The 12,512-nt window shown below is 40.1% G+C and overlaps 1 protein-coding gene across 1 annotated transcript in view; it reads left to right on the forward strand.

Annotated features, from left to right (window-relative positions):
• The first annotated feature begins 2,627 nt into the window (after positions 1–2,627).
• Positions 2,628–12,512, forward strand: part of CCDC157 (coiled-coil domain containing 157) — a 115,011-nt gene continuing 105,126 nt past the window's right edge. Inside the window, exons 1-2 of the mRNA XM_044068273.1 lie at positions 2,628–2,904; positions 4,464–4,600. The gene's annotated coding sequence lies outside the window, so the exon portion shown is untranslated. The remainder of the gene's footprint in view (positions 2,905–4,463; positions 4,601–12,512) is intronic.

Below are 12,512 nucleotides of genomic sequence, written 5' to 3' on the forward strand. Positions count from 1 at the left end.
GGACAGGATTAGGAATAAGTATATTAGAGGGTCAGCCCAGGTTGGAAGGTTTGGAGACAAAGCCAGAGAGGCACGATTATGTTGGTTTGGACATGTGATGAGGAGGGATGCTGAGTATATTGGGAAAAAGATGCTAAGGATGAAGTTATTAGGTAACAGGAAAAGAGGAAGGCCTAAGATAAGGTTTATGGATGTGGTGAGAGAGGACATGCAGGTGGTTGGTGAGGACAGGAAGAAATTGAAACAGGTGATCTGCTGTGGCGACCCCTAATGGGAACAGCCGAAAGAAGATGATGATAGAATTTATTTATTGCAGATGTCCGCCAGACAGGTTTACTCTTCCTTGCAGATGATGTAGTCCTGTTGAGTATTCCTGATTCCATGTATCCATATAAATGCTTGTATAGTGCTTTGGTGTAGTTTTGGATATTTGTGCTAGTTCCTACAGAGGGGGAGGGGCTGTGAAGCTGTTTATACCATCCCTCAGGAGGCTGTAGTCAGCTTTGGAGAATTTTTTTGTTTGACCCTAGCTAGAGGGGGGTCGGGGGAGATGGAGACTTTGAGAGTGACTGTTTTATGGTCGGATCTTACCAGGGAGGATGATACTGTAGGAATGCTGCAGTGGTTCCTCATATTGGTTAATACAAAGTCCAAGATATTATCACCTCTTGTGGGGTATCGACCAGTTGTTCCAAGGTGTTTGCATTGACAAAATTAAGGAATCTCTGGGCATTTGTGTTCTGGCATGAGTAGTTCTTCCAATCTATGCTTAAGTAATTAAAGTCACTCAGGATGAGGGAAAGGGTTGAATCTTGATAGATTCAAAGAGGTCCAGATAGGCGGATTGGGCATCTTGAGCCAGATGAGTTAGGGGCCGGTAGCTAACTATGATTTGAATAGGGGTCTTGTTAATTGTTACTGTTTGACCAGCCTGGAGGTGTGTATGTCTTTAATATATATTGAAACCTCACCGCCATTGGCTTTACTGCCCACAGTTATGATAGGATGAGTAACCAGGTAAGGCTGGGGTGCTCTCCACAGTTTTGAACCATGTTTCTGTAACTGCACAAATGTCAGCATTTTCCAGGGTTAAGAATTCTTGCAATGAGTGCATTTTGATGTTCAAGTGTTTAGCAGCATGACCAGGAGCGGCCTTAGGTCAACTGGTGCCCTAGGCAAAAGGGCTCCATGGCACCCCACCACATACCACCTGGTGCCCCTATCCTGGTCTACCTACACTAAAGAAATACTGGAAAAGCTCCCCTGCTAGAGCGGCACCCCAGGCAGCCGCCTAGTTGGCCTTTGCCTAAGGCTGGCTGTGAGCATGACCTTTAATTTGCATTTGGTGAAATTTTTATCTTGGTAGTTTTAGCCTCATCATTTTGCCGGAAGCCTGCAGCATAACAAGTATATCTCATGGGGAACATTCCTTGTGTAACATCTTCACTGTTTGCTGCAGGAATTTTCTGAACTCTCTCTCTCAGAACTATGAAAATGTGACTGTGACTATTTTTTTCTTGATTTTCAAATTATTTTTCAGCTCCTTTTAAATCTGTACCTTTGTATTGACAAACTAACCAGTTCTGTAAATTGAGCCGTAGGCAAAAACGGTACAGTAAACGTAGGATAAATTGTCTGACGGAAACACACGCACCATTTAAGTCTGACTGAGACTTTGCTATAAACGTGGGTAATTTCCTTCTGCTCTGCTTATGATTTCCCATACTATTTAGATTGCAACAGTCAGCTAAAAATAACAGACTTGCTAAAACCCAGAATTTATTTACAGCGGCTCACTTTGAGGAACCAGCTATAAATGCTTAGTTACAATTACAATTACTATGCTTTATGCGGGTGGAAGAGAAAGAGACGTTTTCAGTGTGCTTGAATCGACGATCTATTTAATAAACTTGCTCACGGACGTTACCTGTGCAAATGGTAAAACATGGTCTCAACTTGTGTACTTCGTGATATGCTGCCATACCTCTTAACTGTCTAGATTTTCGCCACACATTTTTTGGTGTGTTCCTTATAAAATTTGTGGTTTTCTATTAATTCTCCTAGGATTTATGTCACTAGATAATGACATATATTTGCGTTTCACATTTTATATCTTTCAAAAATGCACAATAACACAAACACTGCTATTCTAACAACTTTCTAAGTTCACAAGAGTTCTGGTCTTTGTCCTCCATTACTTTAGGCTTTGTCCAGGTGGGGTACGTATGCTACCTTAACATTAAACAGAGGAAATACATGTTTGGGAGTAAATTCCAGCACTCACGCCTTATTTAGATTATATGTACGCCCCACCTTTTATTTTACAATAGGATTGCCACCTTTTTAAATGCCCACAGTGGGGCATTTTTTGGTAAAAACGTTACATTTTGCAGGACAAAACATACCTACGGCCAGTACAAAGGACAGAACTTCATTTTTTTGCCTAAAGAAAAGCTTATTCTTGCAGCATTTTAGTTCCTTATTCTGTTTCTTATAACATTTAGGTGTTTCAAACGCAGAATAACTGTTTTATGCAACTATTACCTAAAATAATCTCAGGACATTTGCCATTTTTCTTGCAAGACACAACTGCCCAAAGGACTGTCCCTCGCAAAGTGGCTCAGGCGGTAACCCTATTTTATAACTTGTGTTTGTTTCTGCTTATAATGCAAGCCATGGGTGGCGATCCTTTCTACTGCCCCCAAGTTTTTGTTCTAAATTTCTGCAGCAAGGAAAATATACAAAAACAGTGTCAATAAAAATTCCTACTGGAATATACAAATAAGTCAGTATTTCAAGTCGCTTAGTGTGATGTCAGATAATCACATGTCATGCGACACTACAGCGCAGAATGTCGTGGTGTCTATGGCAACGCTGAAGCCTAGCAAGTTAACAGCGGACAAGGTACGTTTTTGTCGCTATTTCAGTATATCTGTGTAGTTATACCTCTCAACTGTAGAGATGTTTTTCAGACAGTACGGATTTTTGTCACATTTTTTTTATCTGTTTCTCTTAAAATGCGTGGGTTTCTGGCAAATTAATGAAGACTGAAGTCGTTAAATAATAACAAACACTTGAGTTTCAGATTTCATATCCTTCAGAAAATTCACGATAATTGAAAACATGTTATACCAGCAGTTTTCCAAGTTTATAAGAGCAATACAACTCTGTCCCTAATTTTAAGTTTATAAGAACAATAAAATCTGTCCCTAATTTTGGGTCCCCCATTATTTTTTTTTTTTTTTCTAGATTTTTTTTTTTGCGCTAGGAGGTTGAGATGTATGTGAGTAGTAGTTATATCACAACAGGGGAAGATCAATACGAACTTTATAAGGCTCTACTTTATATGGAGTATAGTTCTTCGCTGCATTGTTAATCCTGAGTTGCCAAATATTTCTTCTACTCCACGTATCTGATTAAGATACTATTTATACACTTAGCAACAAGTCTGCCGAAAGAGCAGTGTGTGTGTGTGTGTGTGTGTGTGTGTGTGAGTGTTTGCAGGTTATGGTTAAGTAAGGTGAAATGTTTTTTTTGTGTGTGTGTGTGTATGTTGTGTCTCTGAACCAGTCTTGTGTAGAGGTGGTGTTACAGCAAAACTAGTTTTTCCTAAGGTAAAGTACAGGGTTAGCCGATATTAATAAGGTGGTGCGGAGGGGGAGGGACTTCACATTAGTAAGATATTCAAATGTAATTTGGATGAATGGATGAATAACCAGACATTCACCCTCAGTTTAGTATCCCTTATTTAACCCTAACCCTAAGGTTGTGCATGTCTGTGTGTTGATGTGTGTGGTATTTGTCAAAACCTGCCGTATGTAGAGGGAGTGTTAGTAGAACTAGTTTTTCATTAGGTAAGGTACAGGGTTACTGGCAGACTTAGGATTAGAAGACATTAATAAGGTAGTGCAGGGAGGAGGTTTTGCATTAGTAAGATATTCATATGTAATTTGGATGAATGGATGGGTAACCACAAACTAACCCCCAGTTTATCACCACTGTCCCTCATGGACAAGGGAAACTTGGAAATAACCCAACATATCTTTGTTTGGTCCAACTCAGGATTATTTCTATGCAAAATATAAGGGCTACAAACTACAATGGGAATGTAAAGCTAGGTGTCCTAAAATCCTCACAGATAATTAACCTAGGAACTGCCTGTGGATCTATGTGTTCATTTAACTCAGGGGATCTGTTTGCTGGCAGTTTAGTCTGCCATAAATGGAATTTGTGAGAGCAATGCAACATTGTTCATGAGGAGTAGTGAAAATTAAGGGATGGTAGGAACTGAGAAATTTATGTAATGTTGGAGTGAATAAAAATTGTTAAAAATGTACACTGCATGGAAATTAATAGAATGTTAGTATGATGTGTTTTCTTTGCTGTTACTGCATATATACCTATACAATTTAAAAATCATGGTTAATAAAGATATTTTTTAAAGAAATACCTCTCTCTTTTAGGATCTCTTTCAGCAGCAGCAAGTGTACAGTAACAGAGATGCCAAGACTGAGCCTTGTAGCACCCTTCATTCCAGAGGATAGCTTCTAGAAGAATGTAATGGAGAAACAACCCTCTGGGACAAGCCAAAAAATAGGAGGTAAACCAGTCAAACACTACTTTGGACAGACTACAGTAGATTTTAAAATGCTTAATCATGATCCTTTGATCCACTGTTCCAAATGCAAATGTGAAGTCATTGAAGACTGAAACGGAATGTAGCCATTGATCTTCAGCCATCAGGAGGTCAGTAACAACCCATAAGGATTGTCTCAGTACTTGCTGAGATGTAACTCCAGATTGATGTGGATCAAATAGGTAATGAGATGACAACTAGGAATACATCTGTGTAAGTATTACTTAATCTGTGACCTAACCTTTTAAGGAAATTGGGTGGCAGTTCTCCAAATAGTCTGGATCCAAAATTGTTTTTGAGGGAGGGGTAACCAAGGCCTCCTTTAATATAACTGCAAATCTCCCAGCCTAAAAGACAAAGAATGAGATGTCTGAAGAGTAACTCGCCCAAGAGCTACCTAAAAAGATTTTGCATATTTGGTAGGGTCTGAATCAAGTCCACAGCAAGTAAAATGCAAAGTTGAAACCACTCTACTGACCTCACCAAAATTAACATACCCACACTTTGATCAATAGAACTCTTGTGTCTGAGGAGAAGATCTACTGCTGCTGAAAAAATCCTGTTCTTTGCAACCTTATCCATAAAAAAACATGCAACTTCCTCAAGCTGATAGGAAGAAGATGTTTTCCACTAGCAAGGCAAATCTTGTTGCACCCACACCCACCACTCAAAAAAGGATTTCTAGATGAGTAGCTTCATCAAAAATCTCACTAGAAATATTGGTTGCTCTTTTACATGAAATTTCTGTTTAATGTGCAGCATAGTGTGCATATGAACCATAAGGTGGTTCTACAGCAGCTGTATCCCTTGTCAGTGACTTTCCATCCTTTATCCAACTCTCTGCAGTGCTCAGAGTTTATAATCAAACCAAAGCTCATGGTGAGTGTTAGACCTTGGAAGTACATGAACTGGGCCATGATATCCAGTGCACCAGACGTGGCATTGCTGCATTAAGCTAATTAGTGTCATCAACACTGTCCATACTAAAGAGATGGTTGAGTCCCTGCAGCTTACCAGTCTTAAACCAGTTGTCATAACTGGTGGGAGTCCAGGGCCAAAATAAACTAAGTAATGCTTTAAGAGGCTGATTTTAACAGCACATCACTGGCTACCAGGCCAAGTTACAAAGATAAAGTCCAAAGAGTGTCAAAACTTATGGGTGGAAGTAGAAACTAACTGACTGAAGCCAGAGCCATCAAAAAAAAAAAAAAAAATCAGAAGCTCCATGGTGAGTTCAAAGGTACTGTCATCAACCAGATGCCAAAATCCACCCCTGACATGAGCCTTCTGAGAGATTCATTGACAGGTTCAACGAGGATATCTGTTAGCTTTTGCAGATACCCGGGATGATGGTAATTGAGGAGAAATCTTCATTTCACTCCTGACCCAAGGACATTGTACATTCCAACATTTTCATCATCCTCCTTTTCCCCATTTTCTATATGGGGTCAGAGTGTCATGTTAACTGTCACCATCTCTTTTGATTTGGTGCTCCACTCCTGCTTGATTATCATAGATCTTCTCTCACACAATTCATCCACCTCTTTGCTGGATGCTCTCATTTCCTGTTGTCTTCTTCCTGTCTGTCCCAAATCTTCTTCACCAGATTGTCTTCTACTTTTCTGTACATGCACCTGAACCACTGTACTCTGTTCTCTTTGATTTTTTCTGCAACTGGAGCTACTTTGGCTTCTGCTCTTGTGTCCTCATTTCTTTGTCATTCCTACAGTGTGTGTCCTACTACCTGTCTTGGGCACGTTATCTCCTAGCTTCCTCATCTGCTCTGCCATTACTGCCCAGGTTTCTGTACTATACAGTAATATTGATCACACCACCATTTTGGATCATTTACTTTTCAGTTTCTTTGCCATTCTTCTGTCATATACTACATGTGACACTCTATGCCAGTTGGCTGCAGCCCCTTAGATTTTAACTCCTCCCAGATACTTGAATCTATTAACCTGTTCCACTATCTTCCCTTCTATCTCAATTCTCAGCTTCTTCTGGTTTCCCCAATTTGCTGCCATTACCAGTGTCTTACCTGTACTTAATTTTATCCCATGTGCCTTCAGTTTTGCATTCCATTCCCCTATCCTTTGCTGAAGTTCTTGCTCAGTCTGCCTGTAATGCCTCGTCATTTGCATACAGCAACTTTGTTGATGTGTCCCCTCTGACCTGTTTGCTAATGTAGTTCATCACCAGTATGAACAAGATTGAGCTTAGAGCTGAACCCTAATGTATACCCAGTCCCACCAGGAACCCCTCTATGTAACCAAACAGTGTTCGTACTCAAATCAGTGGGTCTTTGAAAATAACCTGCACTAATTCTACTGATGTTTCTGGGACTTTGAACCACTGTAGTACTGCCCAAATCAACTTTCTGGGGACCTTGTCATATGCTTTCTCCAAGTCTAGAAATACCCAGTTGGACTCTTTCATCATCTCTAGCTTCTTCTCAACTATCTCTCTCATTGCAAACATTGGGTCATTTGTGCTGTATCCTGATCTGAATCCAAATTGCTCATCTCCCATCTTACTTTCTACTACTCTGCATATCCATTTATCAGTCACCCTCTCCAGAACTTTCATGCAAGTATGCCCATAGTTGTGGGTATCCCCTTTGTTCTTGTACATTGGTATAAGTATGTTTATTCTCCAGTTAGCTGTGGTGCACCTTTTTCTCCACACTGCTATGAGTATCCTCAGGAGCCATTTCTCCCCTGTCACACCCAGCATCTTTATCATATCTGCTGTGACATCATCTGAGCCTACTGCTGTCCCCTGACTTCATTTTCCTTAGTGTTGTTGTTACTTCTTCTAGAGTAGGCAGTACAGCTTCTGTGGGTTTTTCTTCATTTAGAAGCTGCTGGAAGTACTCCTTCCATCTGCCTTTGATGCCCTGTGCACTGGTGAGCAGGTTGTTGCTGGCATCCCTTATGAATGGTGCCTGACTATCTTCTTTATCTTTCTGTCTTTGTCTTGCAACCTGATATAGTTTCTCTGTGCCACCTGCTAAATCACTTTCCAGAAGCTGGTAAAGTGCCTCCAATGCCCTGTTCTTTGATAATGCAACTCCTTTCTTAGCTTCTTTGTTAGCCAACCGGTATTCCTTCCTAGCCTGGTATGTTTTTTCTGTCTCCCACTTTTTTCTGCACTCCTTTTTTTAACAACTTCCTGGACATCTGCATTCCGCCACCAATTTTCCTTGTCTACCTTATTTCCATACCTAGCTTGGCCACATATCTGTTCTGTAGTCCACACAAATGCTGTTTTGAGACACTGCTATTCTTCTTCATATCCACCTATTTCCTCCTCTTCATGGGGTGCTAGAACCCTGAGTAATTCTTTGAACTGTTGTACTTTCTCTCCAGTCAACTTCCAGGTTTTCAGGCTGGTCTCTGTTAAGCATAGAGCCTTCTCTGACCACTGCTTGCAGCTGACTGTGGCAATCAGTGGTTTATGCTGTGGGCTGACTGTTTCACTGGGAATGACATTGCAATCACTGATTCTACCCCAGTGCTGTTTCCCTACTAGGATGAAGTCTACATGAGTTTCATGTTGCCACTGTTGTATGTGATCATGTGATTTTCTCTTTCTGAATCATTTGTTGGCTACTATCAAGCCATTTGCCTGGCATACGTCTTTATTCCTGTTGCCCCACCCATGTGGACCCAAGCAGTTCTTATATCCTGTTCTGTCTGTCCTGATATGTGCATACACGTCACCCATTATCAACACCAATTCATGTTCTCTTGCTTTATCTAGTAGTTCCTGCAACTGCTGTACAAATGCACTCCGTTCCTCACTATCACAACCCTGCTGTTGGGCATAAGCTGAGATTATGAATACTGCCCTATCATTATACTAGAGTCTGATTGTCATTACTCTGTCACTAATTTTGATGACATCCAAAACAGCCATCTAAAGCTTCTCCCAGCAATTCCACCACCATTTCTAGCCTGTCCTTCTCCTGAGTAGTAGACTTTGGATCTGAAGCCAAGTGGCTTTGAAGCACTGCCCTTCCAGCTTGTCTCATATATACACAAAATGTCCAGCCTTCTCTGCACTATCATGTCATCCACTTCCAAGTTCCATCTTGTCAGTGAACTTGCATTGAGTGTAACAATTCTTAGTTCATGTTTGGCAGGTTGATTGGTTTTATGTCCAGCTTTGATCAACTGGCTGGCCAGTAGCTTATTGACCCAGGGATGCTGGGCTTTATGGCAGGCACACATTGGCTAATAGGGGCATATACACCCCTCCCACCATTAGCATGGGTCCCTGTCGTTGGTAGGAGTAGGCCAGGTCCTCAACCCACTTATCACCGGTAACTACCCATGTCCATTTGGTAACATTAGTCAACATGATCGAATCATCTAGAGCCATATTTTAGACCATCGAGTGGCTAGCCCTACCACAGCAGACAATTTGTGATCCGTGTTCTCCTATGTTGAGGATACTGCACACCACAGTAGATGCCAAAAGTGGTTGGTCTGTATGCAACTCTTCCCCCTATAGGGCACCATGTAGAGTCTGTGTTGCTGCCCATAGCTCCATTCATTGTTGGGTTTGAGATGGAAACAGCATATTTTTTGGAGGTGGGAGGAAACCACAGAGACACAGGGAGAACATGCAGATTCCAAACAGGCATTTGCCAGAGGTCAGGATTGAACCTTGTACATTGTTCATGGGAGGCAAAGACCTTAACCATTATGCCAACTGGTCAAGTTAAAGATTAAAACATATAGTGACTCCCATATGGATATTGCCAGTCATAGAACCATGAATGACCCAAATACCTGGTAAAATAGCCAAAGTTAGAGGTTGTTCAATATTTTCATCCGTACACTTTTCACTAATAACAGCCAGGTTGACAGCACATAACAGGTTGGAGATAATCCATAGCTTTTCCTGACTGCCATAATGTTAATTAATACAAACATATGTATCAAGGCAGTAAAAAGTCAGGTCCTCCTTAAAGGTAAGAATGATAAATCTGAAAACCTGAGGCACCAGACGGAGAGATCCGTGTCATGATGGCACTTTACCTTAGGATGGCAGCTAGTAATCCTTGTCCACACTTCTGTTTCCAGGTCCAGACATGTACCAAAGAGCAACTATTTATTCCCCCTTCAATGAGTTCTTGCAGTCCTTAGTCTCTTACATCGCATTTAAGTACACTTCATTCTAATTACTGTCCATCTTTAAAGAGGCTTTGAATAAGGAATTTGCCATATTGACATCCAAAAATCTTAGAGCAGTAACTTTGCAGAGGAACGGTTTCAGCCTCAAACTTAGAGAAAGAGCTTCTCCTGATTTGCACCAGTATCATGGCACAGTTTATAGTATAATGTGGATTATAAATAAATGTACTGCCTTTAGTGGGAATCTCACTGAGCACGTCAAGGAAGTCTTAATTTTTAGCCACTTTCAAGATAAACTTTATCATCGACTATATAGTGTATTTGGTTGAATGGATTGCTGTAGTTATTACCACTCTAGTTATGCTGAGTGCTTACTTCCTTGAATTATATGTTACAGTTGTTTTAATAGGAAGGATCTAACAGAAGCAGAAGTTTTTAAGATGGGATAGTTGGACTATACAGAAGAAATGAGTAAGAAGGACTCCAACATCACTGATACACATAGTGGCACATTCCACTGACCTAGAGCCAGACATCCTGGAGGCTGAAGTTAACTGTTCCATAGATCAGAAGTAGTGATAGCATTCCAGCTGAATTTCTTAAAATCATGTATAATGATGCTGTTATGGTGCTTCTTGGAATTTGCCATCAAATTTGGAAAACACAACAGTAACCATTGACTTAGAAAAGCTAATTTTATATTCCATTTCCAAAAAAGTGCAATGCTAAAGAGTGCTCACATTTTTGAAACAATTGCACTTGTTTCATACACTAGCACGGTAGTGCTCAAGACCTTGCAAGCTGGACTCCAAGCAGTATGGCCAGAAACTTGCAAGGTGCTGTTTTTAGAATGAGCAGAGTTACCAGAGATCAATTTTTTTACTTCTGCTGGATGATGGAGGAGGCCTTATTGACTCAATAAAACATTTGACTGTATGGACTTGTAACAGACTGTGACAGGTACTTCGACAAATGAGGATACCAGGTTACTTTGTTTGCCTTCTGAGGAATTTGTATGCAGAACAAAAAGCAACAGAAATGAATATGGAATAACTAAATGGATCAAGATTGGGAAATGAGTACAAAAAGACTGTATATTATCATCATGATTATTCAATTTATATGATGAATATACCATGCAGAATGCTTGGTTATATGAACTGGATGCTGGAATCAGAACTGCGGGGAGAAATATTAACAAGCTCAGCTATGTATGTAGATGATTCCATTCTAATGGCTGAAAGTGAGGAATAGTTGAAAAGCCTGTTGATGAAGGTGACAGTAAACAGTGAAAAGGCAGGCTTGTTGTTTAATTAAAAAAGACGAAAGTTATGCCATCTAGCTTGATGGTGATTGCAGCCTTGAAATTAAAACACATTTGCTTTTTGGAAGGAAAGCTATGGCAAATCCGGTTAAGGTTTTAAAGAACAATAAATGTCTATTCAGTCAAGGTTATGGTTTTCACTGTAATAAAATATGGCGGTGAGAGATGGACTGTAAATTAGGGTATGGGCCATAAAACTTATGCTTTTAAACTGTGATGTTAAAGAAAACTTTTGAAGGCCTGATAGTAAAACTAAAACTTGCATATTTTGATAACATAATGTGGCTAAACTAATGCTGGGAAAGATTAAAGGCAAGATAAGAAGGAGTGGCAAAGGCTAAGGTGGGGATAGCATTACTAAAGCCAAGAATATGAATTTGTAAGAACTTAAGCATTTCATGACAGATGCTAAAGTCCTTGAAGTCATGAGGAGTCAGAGTCAGCTAAACAACTAAACACAGCAACAAGCTTTCTTCAATGAAATCCTGACAAATCATTAACTAAAAAACTTCAAGTGGCGCCAGCAGAGCATTAACCCTTTCTCTGATCAGTCATCCAAAACCTTGTCTGCTTGTACAGCAAGTTTCTGTTTCAAACCATTTTTGGCTATGGGAAAGCTGGTTCTGATGAGTTGTATTTGCAAACTCCTCATAACGTGTGACATGTTTATTTCCATGATGCTAAAAAAATTACTATTTTTTTTTTATTCTAGGATATTCCTGAACTTTGGAAGGCATACACTATTGTTTATTTTCCAAAAACAAGACTCCCGAACCATTTTGAGTCTCTCAGACTAATATTACTTCTAACCTGTCTGGGTAAAATGCAAGAAAGGGCTTTGTCCACTCAGTTAATAAAGTTCATCAAGGAGTCTAGGCTTCCATTTGAGCTTCAGTCTGACTTTCAGATGGCAGACAACACTATCCACCTGTTGATAAGTACAGGATAGTCATAAGCAAGGGTATTGGTACAGTTTGTTCAGTATATGTATAAAAATGGATGCTGTTCCTAAAACAGAAATTGTGCCACTGTTCTGCCACATACAGATGTGTCCATACGATTAAGATTGTTTCAATATCCAAGCCCTGTCATTGCACAATGTAGTTCTGTGTTGAAACAGAACTAATGTAATCCTCATAGTGTAGCAGGCAAGATGTTATGTGCAAAACTGGGATACCATAATACCATAGTGCATGGATACCACACCTTAGCATGTGGCATTCTCTCTGCTACTGTACTAGTGGTACTGTACTGTTATGTTAGTCGTGTCAGTCTACTGTGGTTCACAGTCAGGGTCATGGCCAACTGCACTTCATAGACATTTCAGGCTCATTGAATATGATTACAGAGTAAAGGACATTTATGTGTATTTGCACTGATTGTGAAATTTACTGCTGTACGTCTGAAA

This window comes from Protopterus annectens, chromosome 4.part0 (assembly GCF_019279795.1).
Source record: "Protopterus annectens isolate FY-2018-M chromosome 4.part0, PAN1.0, whole genome shotgun sequence".
Classification (NCBI taxonomy): Eukaryota; Metazoa; Chordata; order Ceratodontiformes; family Protopteridae; genus Protopterus; species Protopterus annectens.